The sequence below is a fragment of the Salvelinus alpinus genome, chromosome 10, assembly GCF_045679555.1.
Source record: "Salvelinus alpinus chromosome 10, SLU_Salpinus.1, whole genome shotgun sequence".
Taxonomy (NCBI): domain Eukaryota; kingdom Metazoa; phylum Chordata; class Actinopteri; order Salmoniformes; family Salmonidae; genus Salvelinus; species Salvelinus alpinus.
The window spans coordinates 43,812,574-43,825,150 of NC_092095.1; the positions used below are offsets into that span (position 1 = coordinate 43,812,574).

Here is a 12,577-nt window from a genome sequence, read left to right on the forward strand (position 1 = left end):
TGTAAGTTACAGAAGGGATTGTAATGTGATATTTTCCTGTATTTGAATATTTATTTTGTCTATGATTTCATGAACCTATACAGTGCAATAGCTTAGAATAAAAATAAGCAAATAAAATAATTAGTTATTTAAAATTATTTAAAAAAATATAGGTAGTCTTATCGATAAGTTTGTTTTGAATAGTAACCCTCCAACAACCAAAAAATGAAAAAATCACATTGTGAAAAGAACATGAAAAAACATGCGTAAGTCAGACATGGCTTTCGGACACATATGAAGTTTCACATATGTTAATCTTTCACGTAAACTCAGACACATGTGGTTTCCCAACATTTCACAGGTGATATTAGGGTGGCATACCTTCCGGCAGGTAGTCTAGTGGTTGGAGCGTTGGGCCAGTAACCAAAAGCTTGCTGGATCAAATCCCCGAGCTGACAAGGTAAAAATCTGTCGTTCTGCCCCTGAGCAATGCAGTTAACTCACTGTTCCCCAGGCGCCGAAGATGTGGATGTCGATTAAGGAAGTCCCCCGCACCTCTCTGATTCACATTTCAGTTGAATACATTCAGTTGGACAACTGACTAGGTATCCCCCTTTCTCCCATTATACATTTCACATGTGTGCTTTGGTAACTGGCAGGATTAGAACCAACATCTTGACCATTCAACCAAGAGGACCAACAAACACGTCCGACTCATGTCCACTACACTTTCACATGTGCATTTTCACACTGCAAATCCGATTTTCGCAACTGCAATTCATGTGAGGTGAAAACACTCTTTTCTTCTCACGTGAAAAGGTGGTGTTAAATGTGAACTCTAAATCTAACACATATGAAAATATGATTTCACATGCGAAATTTAAGCTCAACATGTGAAAACAGCTATCTGTTGTATCTCACATTGTAAGGGAAGAACTTTTTCCCTGGCCATGTGATCCTGCACCAGGAAAACAAAGCCGAACAAAGCCAAGTTAACTGACATGGATTTTGCGCCTGAATTTGGAGCACCAGACTTTGGACCACAGACAAACAGACATCACCCTGTAGTCCAGTAAATCAGTGAGACAATAGCAGGCCCTGGTCCTTAATCTGAAAACCAGCTCTGACCATACGTGGTCTGGAGCAGGAAACAATCAAATGTGAGCTATGTTAATTGCTCAGCGAACTACTGTACACACAGGTCCTCAAAATAAGTCACTGCCACAAGACATACAAAAAGCACTTGTGGAAATAACGACTTTCTGTCCACAACTAAATGTGAATGCAAAATGACAAGGCCTAAATATACATTCCATGTGAAAACATGGACCTGAATGAATGGGTTCTGATGTAACATTCTGCCTGGGCTGTGTGTTGAATGTCTTCGGGAAATTAGGCTAGCTAGCCTAATTGCTGAAATGGCCTTATTTCTTCACACCAACGTACTGCTCTTTTTATTGCACCACTGTGGTTCTGCTTATCTTAACCATATTACTTTTTCCTGACAATGGCGTTAATGGCTTGCCTAACAAAATGTACTCGGACTTAAGTTATTTATTTGCGCCCAGTGTTAATTAAGTTAGGGCCTTGCAGTCTGTAACAGCCTTGTAAAAGCAATGGAATTCAGATGGGACTGTATACTGTACTGTTTGCAGCATTTGGGAGCATTGAAACCAAATGAGCACTTACTGTAGTCTAGAAGCAGGACTGGACTGTACGTGTTCAGTGTTTATGTTTTTACAGCCCTGAGGGCTTGGATGGCTGAAGGTATGCTACCCTGACCAGCCTAGCACCATGAATGACCACAGAAGTACAGTAAAACTGTGGGACGCGCCACCACAACCATATTTATCACAGCAGGGTCAATAAACAAGACTTTTAAAACTGTCACTCAGCTGAAAAAGAACATGAAACATGAAACCTACCTGGTAAAGATGAATGATTAAGATCATAGCCTTACATCATCATTAGGACACATGCCAAGTCAAATCAAATCAAATCAAAGTTTATTTGTCACGTGCGCCGAATACAACCTTACAGTGAAATGCTTACTTACAGGCTCTAACCAATGGTGCGGAAAAAAAAGATATGTGTGTGTGTGTAGGTAAGTAAAGAAATAAAACAACAGTAAAAAAGAAATTTGAAAAAAGAGTAGCAAGGCTATATACAGACACCTGTTAGTCAGGCTTATTGAGGTAGTATGTACATGTAGGTATCGTTAAAGTGACTATGCATATATGATGAACAGAGAGTAGCAGAGTTGTGTCATAACACTGTCTGTCAACAACATTAATAGGACCAATTATGATGCTGAATGGCTGCTAATAACAGAGGTTATGACACATTTTGAAGAGCTTGCAATGACATTGCAGTGCATCTCTGGTCATAAGTGAGACTTCAAACAAAGTGCTTACCACCACTGTTGATCATTTGAACATGGTGGGTGATTTACACCACATAATTAAATATATTATACATCTCTATGACTTACGCCATGTTCTCTGGCTCTGTGGTGCAGGCCCCCACAGCCTTGGTGACGTTGACCAGCAGAGCCTGGTTGGTTCCGGATCAGCAGCTTGACCAGGGGCTGGATGCCTCCACATTTCCTGATGGTGGCCCTGTTGGCAGGTTTCTGGGCCTTGTACTCCTGGAACCTGAGGGAAGGCATAGCACCAGGGTCAATCAATCACTTAATTCAACCAATCACTTTAATCTTTATATAGCCTTATATGTTATATGCTGCTTTGGACATAAGTGTATGGGCTTGAAGAAAAGGACAGTGATAGACATTTTAAATATTTGAGTCACATAATTCTGAATCATAATCAATATCCTGTCGATCAATGGTTCCCAAACTTTTTATAGTCCCGTAACCCTTCAACCATTGAACCTCCAGCTGTGTAGCACCAGGGTCAGCGCAATCTCAAATGTTGTGTTTTGCCATAATTGTAAGCCTGCCACACACGATACACACAATACATTTATTAAACATAAGAATGAGTGTGAGTTTTTGTCACAACCCGGCTTGTGGGAAGTGACAAAGAGCTCTTATAGGACCAGGGCACAAATAATAATAATCAATAACTCAGCTCTTTATTGAACCATCTTACATATAAAACCTTATTTTTTCATAAAAAATGAATGAAAATGAATAACTCACTGTCACGCCCTGACCTTAGAGATCCATTTTGTCTCTATTTTGGTTTGGTCAGGGCGTGATTTGGGGTGGGCATTCTATGTTTTGTGTTCTATGTTTTGTATTTCTTTGTTGTTAGGCCGGGTGTGGTTCTCAATCGGAGGCAGCTGTCTATTGTTGTCTCTGATTGAGAACCATACTTAGGTAGCTCTTGCCCACTGTTTTGTGTGTCTGCACCAGACAGAACTGTTTCGTTTGTTCCGCTTTGTTATTTTTTGTTCTAGTGTTCAGCTGTATTAAAAATCATGAACACGTACCACGCTGCACCTTGGTCCTCTTCTTCAAACAGCCGTTACACTCACCACAGGTTAATGAGAAGAGTGTGCTTGAAAGTATGCACATAACGCTGCAATGTTGGATTGTATTGGAGAGAGTCTCAGTCTTCAATCATTTTCCACACACAGTCTGTGCCTGTATTTAGTTTTCATGCTAGTGAGGGCCGAGAATCCACTCTCACATAGGTACGTGGTTGCAAAGGGCATCAGTGTCTTAACAGCACGATTTGTCAATGCAGGATACTCTGAGTGTAGCCCAATCCAGAAATCTGGCAGTGGCTTCTGATTAAATTACATTTTCACAGAACCGCTTGTTGTAATTTCGATGAGGCTTTCTTGTTCAGATATCGGTAAGTGGACTGGAGGCAGGGCAGAAAGGGATAACACATCCAGTTGTTTGTGTCATCCGTTTTGGGAAAGTACCTGTGTAATTGCGCACCCAACTCACTCAGGTGCTTCACTAAATCACATTTGACATTGTCCGTAAACTTGAGTTTGCACACAAAAAATCATACAATGATGGAAAGACCTGTGTGTTGTCCTTGTTAAAAACTTATTGTGAATAGGGGGGGCGCTGTTTTCACTTTGGAAAAATTAAACGGCCTCGTACTCTGTTCTAGATCATACAATATGCATATTATTATTACTATTGGATAGAAAACACTCTGAAGTTTCTAGAACTGTCTGAATTATATCTGTGAGTAAAACAGAACTCATTTGGCAGCAAACTTCCATATAGGAAGTGAAGAATCTGAAAACGAGGCTCTGTGTCAGGGCTTGCCTATTCAATTGGCTTTTATTTATCGATATGTATGCACTTCATACGCCTTCCACTAGATGTCAACAGGCAGTAGAAGGTTGAATGGGGTGTCTAGCTTGATGTGAGGCCGAATAAGAGCTTTTGGAGTGACAGGTCCGGTATTTTGTTTGTTTTCGGCGGCGCGCGGGGGACCTCGACATTGTCTTCTGAAAAGCGTTCGGTATACACGGCGAATTGCTCCGGCTCTGATTTTATTTGATACATATGAGAAAAACATCATAAAGTAGGATTTTTCAACCGAGTTTGATCAATTTATTCAACGTTTATTGGGACTTTTGGAATTTTCCGTTCTTTGCGCCAAGAGATGATGGGCATGTTCGCGCCACATGGCTAGCCAAAGTTGATAATTCGACAGAAGAAATGGACATTCTAAAACCAAACAACGATTTATTCTGGAAATAGGACTCCTTGTACAACATTCTGATGGAAGCTCAGCAAAAGTAAGACACAATATATGATGTTATTTCGTATTTCTGTGTAATATGTTGACTCCAACTCGGCGGAGAATAGGTGAGCGCTGTCTCACAATAATGCATTTTGTATGTTGTAGTAAAGTTATTTTTTTTAAATCTAACACAGCGGTTGCATTAAGAACCAGTGTATGTTTCATTTGCTGTACAACATGTATTTTTTAGTAAAGTTTATGATGAGTTCTTTGATTAGATTAGGTGACTGTCCAAAATATCTCCGGAGATTTTGGTGAATTGTTGCTACGTATTCACAATGTATAACCACGATTTGCAGCTCTAAATATGCACATTTTCGAACAAAACATAAATGTATTGTATAACATGATGTTATAAGACTGTCATCTGATGAAGTTGTTCAAGGTTAGTGATTCATTTTATCTCTATTTTGTCGGTTTTGTGAAAGCTATTTTGGCGGGGAGTAAATGGCGTTGTGTGTTTGGCTATTGTAGTGAGCTAATAGAAATATATATTGTGTTTTTTTCACTGTAAAACACTTAAAAAATCTGAAATATTGGCTGGATTCACAAGATGTTTATCTTTCATTTGCTGTACACCATGTATTTTTCATAAATGTTTTATGATGAGTATTTATGTATTTCACGTTGCTCTCTGTAATTATTCTGGCTGCTTTGGTGCTATTTGTGATGGTGGCTGCAATGTAAAACCAGGATTTGTAGCTATAAATATGCAAATTTTCGAACAAAACAGACTGTCATCTGATGAAGTTGTTCAAGGTTAGTGATTAATTTTATCTCTATTTGTGGGTTTTGTGAAAGCTACCTATGCGGTGGAAACATGGTGAAAATATGCCGTTGTGTGTTTGGCTATTGTGGTTAGCTAATATAAATAGATATTGTGTTTTCGCTGTAAAACATTTTAAAAATCGGAAATGATGGCTGGATTCACAAGATGTTTATCTTTCATTTGCTGTATTGGACTTGTGATTTCATGAAAATTATATTATATGATATCCCTGTCCCGTTAGGCTAGGCTATGCTAGACAGCTTTTTTGATGAGGATGCTCCCGGATCCGGGATGGGTATTAAGTAAAGGTGGAGACAGAGAAGAGCTCCAACTTCTTAAACAATTTTGTCCCGCACATTGAATATAGTTGCGGAGAGTCCCTGTAATCCTAGATTCAGACCATTCAGGTGAGAAAAAGCAGTCAGACAAGTGAAAATGATGGTCAGTAAAGAAAACTTTAAGCTCGTCTCTCAATTTAACAAAAACGTGTCAATACTTTCCCCCTTGATAACCAGCACACTTCTGTATGTTGTAAAAGCATTACTTGGTTGCTGCCCATATCATTGCATAGTGCATAAAATACACGAGAGTTCAGGGGCCTTGCATTAACAAAGTTCACCATTTTCACTGTAGTGTACAAAGCGTCTTTCATTCCCTTGGCAGCAAGAGCCTCTTGGTGGATGCTGCAGTGTACACAAGTGGCTTCGGGAGCAACCGCTTGCATGCGCGTTACCACTCCAGTATGTCTCCCTGTCATAGCTTTTGCGCCATCAGTACAGATACCAACATGAGCAGCAGCTACGTTTGGCTACATACAGACCATTAGTGGAATTCCCGCGAGAGAGTAACGGTTAAAGTGATTGGATGTCAATTATTTGACTAGGCTACCTGTATTTGACATTGTGTTGTTATTTCGCTGAACACTAGATGGTTTAATTTTATTTTTGGCAGTGAAACGAGGCCACTCAGACGAGAAGAACCTCACCCAAATGTATAGCCATGTTGGATTTTTCTTAATTTTTTAAATGTGAATCACATTTTAGTTTGGCGTAGACCCGACGGCATTGCGCGTACCCCTGGGGTACCGTAGAAAGTGTCCAAGGCCATTTGGTTTTGGTCACGATCCACCAAAATATATTCTGTGCAAGTAAAACAGTAATGAACGGAACGGCTGCCAAAGCTAACTTTGGCTGATTTAACGTAGAAAAACAATGTTATTCCTATGGACACCACTGAAGTGTTATCTGCAGGTCACTCCTACAGTAGAATTACCTTGTAATTGCACACATAACTTTTGATAAATGGATTGCGAGTCATGTCTACTTTTGTTAAACCAATCCCAGCTCGCGTAATTACGATGGCAAAAGAAACATAACACAAAGCTTCCCGAATCAGCCCCCCATACAAACAGAGGGCTCCACACAAGTGGAAGCATTATTAAAGCCTGGCAAAAGACACAGGAACCACAGAGAGGCTTCTGTGTAGCAGCTTTATGAGTGATTGTTTTGCTCCATCTCTTTTTGTAAAGAGATCTGTTACAGTAACACATTCATTCAAATTCGTGATGCACAGAACTTGAATGCTGCCTGTCTGCCCTTTTATACCACAGCCAGTTAGTTTTTAAGAAGGGGCTCTATATGAAAGAGTAATTTCAAGGACCACAGGAAAGGAAGAGACCCTCCAAGACGCTCAATGGGGATCATAAAGGGACTGGGAGACTTTCAGATGGATACATTCTAATGCCTAATGTAGAACAGAAAAATGTACTCACTTCAAAATGAAGGAGAGTGAACTGCTGCCTGAATAGGCCTTGGGCTCCGGTGAGCAATTTTCTGTAGATAGAAATGTGAGGCAAGAAAGAAGTATCATTACGATACATAATTATGGTCTGTTCATCATAGACTCTGGAACAGAGGTAAGAGAAGGAGGACTGGATGGATAGTCAGTAATTGTAACTGAACCACACAATCTTGACCTCAAACATTATTGTGTTGGCAAATACAAATGAGTTTTGGCAAGGAGCACTTTCCATTGCAAAGTTATTCCCTCACTCTTTTGTTACAGAGCTTAGTTTTACAAAGCGTTTGTGTGTGTCCATAACACCAAAGTATATATATTTCGAAGCGGACACATATCAATGCACCAATAAATCTGCTTTTAAATCTGCACGAAACAACGGTCCAAAACTTTCCTAGTGCGAGACGGAAAGATTGAAATGACCTTTTTATGAAGGCATTTCATACATATAGGTTATAGGTCTAGTCTCCCTCCATATTGCAGGCCTTATGAAAATGTTAATCTCTGGACATCTAGACAATGTAAAGCTTTAAAACAAACACACTTAAGTTATGAAGGTAATTATATTTTTAACCGTCAATCATCTCTCATTTTGATGCATCATTAATCAGGCAAATAGCTAACAGATGCTGCTTCTTCTGGACTTCTGATCTCCCTACTTACATCTCAGGCCCGCATCCAAAATGGCACCCTATTCCTTATTTAGTCCATTATTTTTGACCAGAGCACTATGGGCCCTGGTCAAAAGTAGTGCACTACATAGGGAATATGGTGTCATTTGGGAGGTAACCTAAGGGCCCTCCTGTACCATACAGCCAGGCCATGTTAAAGATAACTCACAAAAAAGCCTGCTGTCTGCTATTGGCCACAAGGGCTTGTTTAAGTTGTTCATGTACTACTTGTGAATACAAAAAAAGGTCAACCATATTCCAAAACGATTTTTTGCCTCGAAACACCACTCGGCCCATGATTGATTCTGAAATGAACACACGCCTTGAACAACTCACCCTGAAACTCTCTATTACCGTTTGCAGCCTTTCTTGCTTGACAGTAATGGCTTGGTCATTTTATTCCAAGCCTGCGTCTGACCTTGACATTTTTATATGTTATTCAAATAATCCTGAGAGAGTAAAGAAAACTCAGATCCACTCGCAAATGTAAGTGTGTATTAAAACACTCAGTGCTATACTCTGCATCACGCTGGTTTCCTCTCTTCCCTGCCTGCCTGCCTGGACAACCCACGGCCACATTTCTACCTTTGTTCACACCCAACCCCTTGAGCCGTCCCAAAAACTAAACTAAACACAAACGCTACACAGGAAAGTAACCGTTAAATCTCTCACTCTCACTGACTGGATTCCTTAGTTATTTATCACATCCCCACTTAATGAGTGTGAGGGCACCCTTCTGAGGGGTTTGATGTTTGCTAATGAAGTGTCACCCAATTGCGGTTTTGTATGCGATTATTGGTATCATTCTAATCATTGCTCTTATTATTATTATGGCCCTTTTTGCATAGCAACAGTGTTATGAGTAATTACGCTGCGGCAAGCAGCCTGTAATGGGAGCAAGTGCATGGAGGTGCCACATTACTCATTGCCAGTGCAGTTAACTTGTTTTATCGCCTTGCCAGGCTGCACTCTGAAGGGCTCCCAATCTCTGCCATTTTTTTATGCAGCAGAACTGGACTGAATATGAAGGCTTGTTTAGTAGCCAAAGGACTGAAAGGCAGTCTGAAAGGTTCACTTTGTTCCCTGAAAACCCATACTGTATAAATTCTTTAGTCTTTACAGCTAAATATGTTGCCAACCAACACTCCTCTTTCTATGCAAACAGAACATACACTTTTGTTTATGACAACAACCACTGGTCTAGTTGTCCATCATGAACTTGGCACAGTAATCTGCACATGCTCTTTCCATGACATAGACTGACCAGGTGAATTCAGGTGAAAGCTATGATCCCTTATTGATGTCACCTGTTAAATACACTTCAATCAGTGTAGATGAAGGGGAGGAGACAGGTTAATGAAGGATTTTTAAGTCTTGAGACAATTGAGACATGGATTGTGTATGTGTGCCATTCTGAGGGTGAATGGGCAAGACAACATTTTTAAGTGCCTTTGAACGGGGTATGTGCCAGGCACACTGGTTTGTGTGTGTCAAGAACTGCAATGCTATTAGGTTTTTTATGCTCAACCGTTTCCTGTGTGTATCAAGAATGATCCACCACCCAAAATGTATCCAGCCAATTTGACACAACTGTGTGAAGCATTGGAGTCAACATGGGCCTGCAACCCCGTGAGCGCTTTCGACTGCTTGTAGAGTCCATGCCCCGACGAATTGAGGCTGTTCTGATGGCAAAAGGGGGTGCAACTCGATATTAAGAAGCTGTTCCTAATGTTTTATACACTCAGTGTATATCCACCTGTTTAAAATAGAGGGTTATTGGCATACTTCTGTAATGGGATCTTTGTTTAATTGAATGTGGCAACAGGCACCTGCTTTCAGTTGGGAAGACTTAACTTAGACTCTAAATGTAGGATATCATTCTGTCAGTTATGAAATATGAGTTAGAGAGAGATCGGTGTGAGTGCTACTGGGCCGTCTGCAATTTTAAATCCTACAGTGTTTTTGAGTCAAAGGCTAGACATTTCCACATATCTTAAATCATCACATAATTTTTTATTTTTTTTAAACACTCTTATCCTAAAAATATATAAAAAGACACAGCCTTATCAGTTTGTTGGCATCGTTTCTGAAAATAGGCCTTGAATTTATTAAGAGGTTACCGTGGTATAAATGAATGCATATGGCTTGTATTGTATGTCCCCCGAGTAGCCCAGAGTAAGAAAATAAATACAGCTAAATCATTTTCTTTTTTTAGCAACCGTCAACAGCTGTCAGGGCACGATTTCTATCCGTTATTTATTTTTAGGGGAAATTACTGACATTAAAAAAAATTCCAACGCAAAATAAAGCTAGCCAGGAAAGGTTCCAAAAAGTGTCACTGTTGAAGAGAACTAAATGACAATTAAGTAAACGTAGGCATGCGTAACATGACAAATGATTTAAGAGTCTGTCAGCTTACATTTCTGACATTATGAAGTAGTACTTTTTTTAGGCAGCTTTCTCTCAGTCTGCTTGGCCATGTTCAATACTAATTGGAGGAGAGCTGCTTTAGACTAAAACATTATTGGGTGTCTATAAAATCAAGACTTTACCTCATCTTTTGTTAACAGTAAAAAAAGAGCACATTCCTCCTGCAAACAGTCATGTAAAAGATAAGAGATAATAGAATCCGTGGCAGAACTCTACATTTTGTCCAAATAATCACTTTGACCAGACACAACGTAACGGATGAGATGTGACAACATTTGGGAGTGAAAAATGTGAGACAGCGATATGAACAAGTGAGAGGTCTTGTAAAAACACCACACGTGATTGCAGCCCTTCGACCCTCATCCCAACTGCTATCGGCTTTCCATTGGAACGTAATGTAGACCCATCTGCCCAAACTATCAACTTAGCTCTCTAAAACACGGAAAACACTTGCTCACTACGCTAGCAAACATATTTTCGAAGTATTCCAAGCACCTATGGCTACCCATTCAATAAATGATGAATGGACGTCAGTCAAATATCTCTGTACTTCTGCGTGGGGGGGGGGGGGGGGTTGTCAAAGTCAGGGCTAGACCCCACTACAGTAAATAATATATAATATATGGGATCACAACCAGCAAACACACAGTTTAACTCTGGTGCTGGTTAGGCTCACATCTGAGTGGGGCTGTAGTGATAATGAGGGGTAATAATAATGGGAGGGAGGAATAAGGGGCGTAACGTTACTTAGCCACGTTCTCCATGCTGATGGAGCACTTCCAGATGGCCCCTGTGGTGGCGGCCAGGAGCTGCTTGTTGTTTGCCTGGCTCAGCAGAGTCACCAGGGACTGCAGGCCCTCGTGCTGACGTACGAGGTCACGGGTACGCTTCTCTTCCGCACACTAACACAGACGGTGAAAGACAGGCAAAATATACAGCTTTGGGGCTATTAGTACACATCTAAAAACGATGATGGACATAGTTTTGTAAGTTCTTTGCCCTAATGCTTATGCATTGTTCACATTCCCAGCATCAATGTACATTTTTGCTTCTTAATGGGTTCCTTTTCAATGAGAATAGGTATGGACCTAAGACATAGGACCACCTTGAAGAGCTTGTGGTTGTCACAGTTGAGTCCTCGATCATGCCCTCAGTCTGGATGGCAATTCTGTAAATTAAAGTGTAGGGAAAATACATAGGCAATCAGAGACAGTGTGTTGGGTTCCAATGAGGAATCACAGAGTGGTCCTCTTCAGGGTGGCACTCCATGCCTTAATCTGCTGAACATGCTTCCCACACTATGGGTGCACCCGAAATGGCACCCTATTCCCTATGTAGTGTACTTCCGTTGACCAGAGCCTCATAGTGAGCCTCTCACCTCTGAGGCACACACCGGCAGGGTTCCCACCACAGGGATTAGCGTGTTCTCATGGGGAGACTTGAGCAGGCAAGCCAGAAGAGGGATTCCCCCAGCCTTGCGGATGGCCTCCTTGTTCCTGGTGCTCTTACTGCAGCTCCAGAGGGCCAGTGCCCTGCAGCGAGCCACCTCCACGTCTTTCTCCTGCTCCTTTGTCAGGCCCGCCGAGTCAGGCACGCAGTCTAGTAACTCCACCTGGGAACACATACACAGAGTCAGACACGCACACATACACCACACACACACACACACACACACACACACAGGGCTGCCGAGTTAGGCACGCAGTCTAGTAACTCCACCTGGGAACACATACACAGAGTCAGACACGCACACATACACCACACACACACACACACACACACACACACACACACACACACACACACACACACACACACACACACACACACACACACACACACACACACACACACACACACACACACACACACACACACACACAGAACATGTACACACACACAGAGCACAACACACACACTCGATGATCCAGCGTGTATCAAATACAATTTATATCAGACATTGCGAAAGTAATGTCAGATTTGTTCAGTGAATGTGAAATCCACAGGAGATGCTGTAATGATAGCTGTGGTTTCCATTGACGCAATGTATTAAACGAGAATAACAAAGTTGTTGGCCATGATCAGGTGCATAATTAAATCCTATTACCGTGGGGTCTTAAAAGAATAAAAAAAGAGACTCAGAATGTGGAAAATCAGCAGGTCTACGTGTTGATGTTACAATATCGAAACCCCAG

General features: G+C 41.1%; 1 pseudogene; it reads right to left on the bottom strand.

Annotated features, from left to right (window-relative positions):
- Positions 1-12,577, bottom strand: part of LOC139532928 (outer dynein arm-docking complex subunit 2-like) — a 65,980-nt pseudogene that overhangs the window by 25,513 nt on the left and 27,890 nt on the right.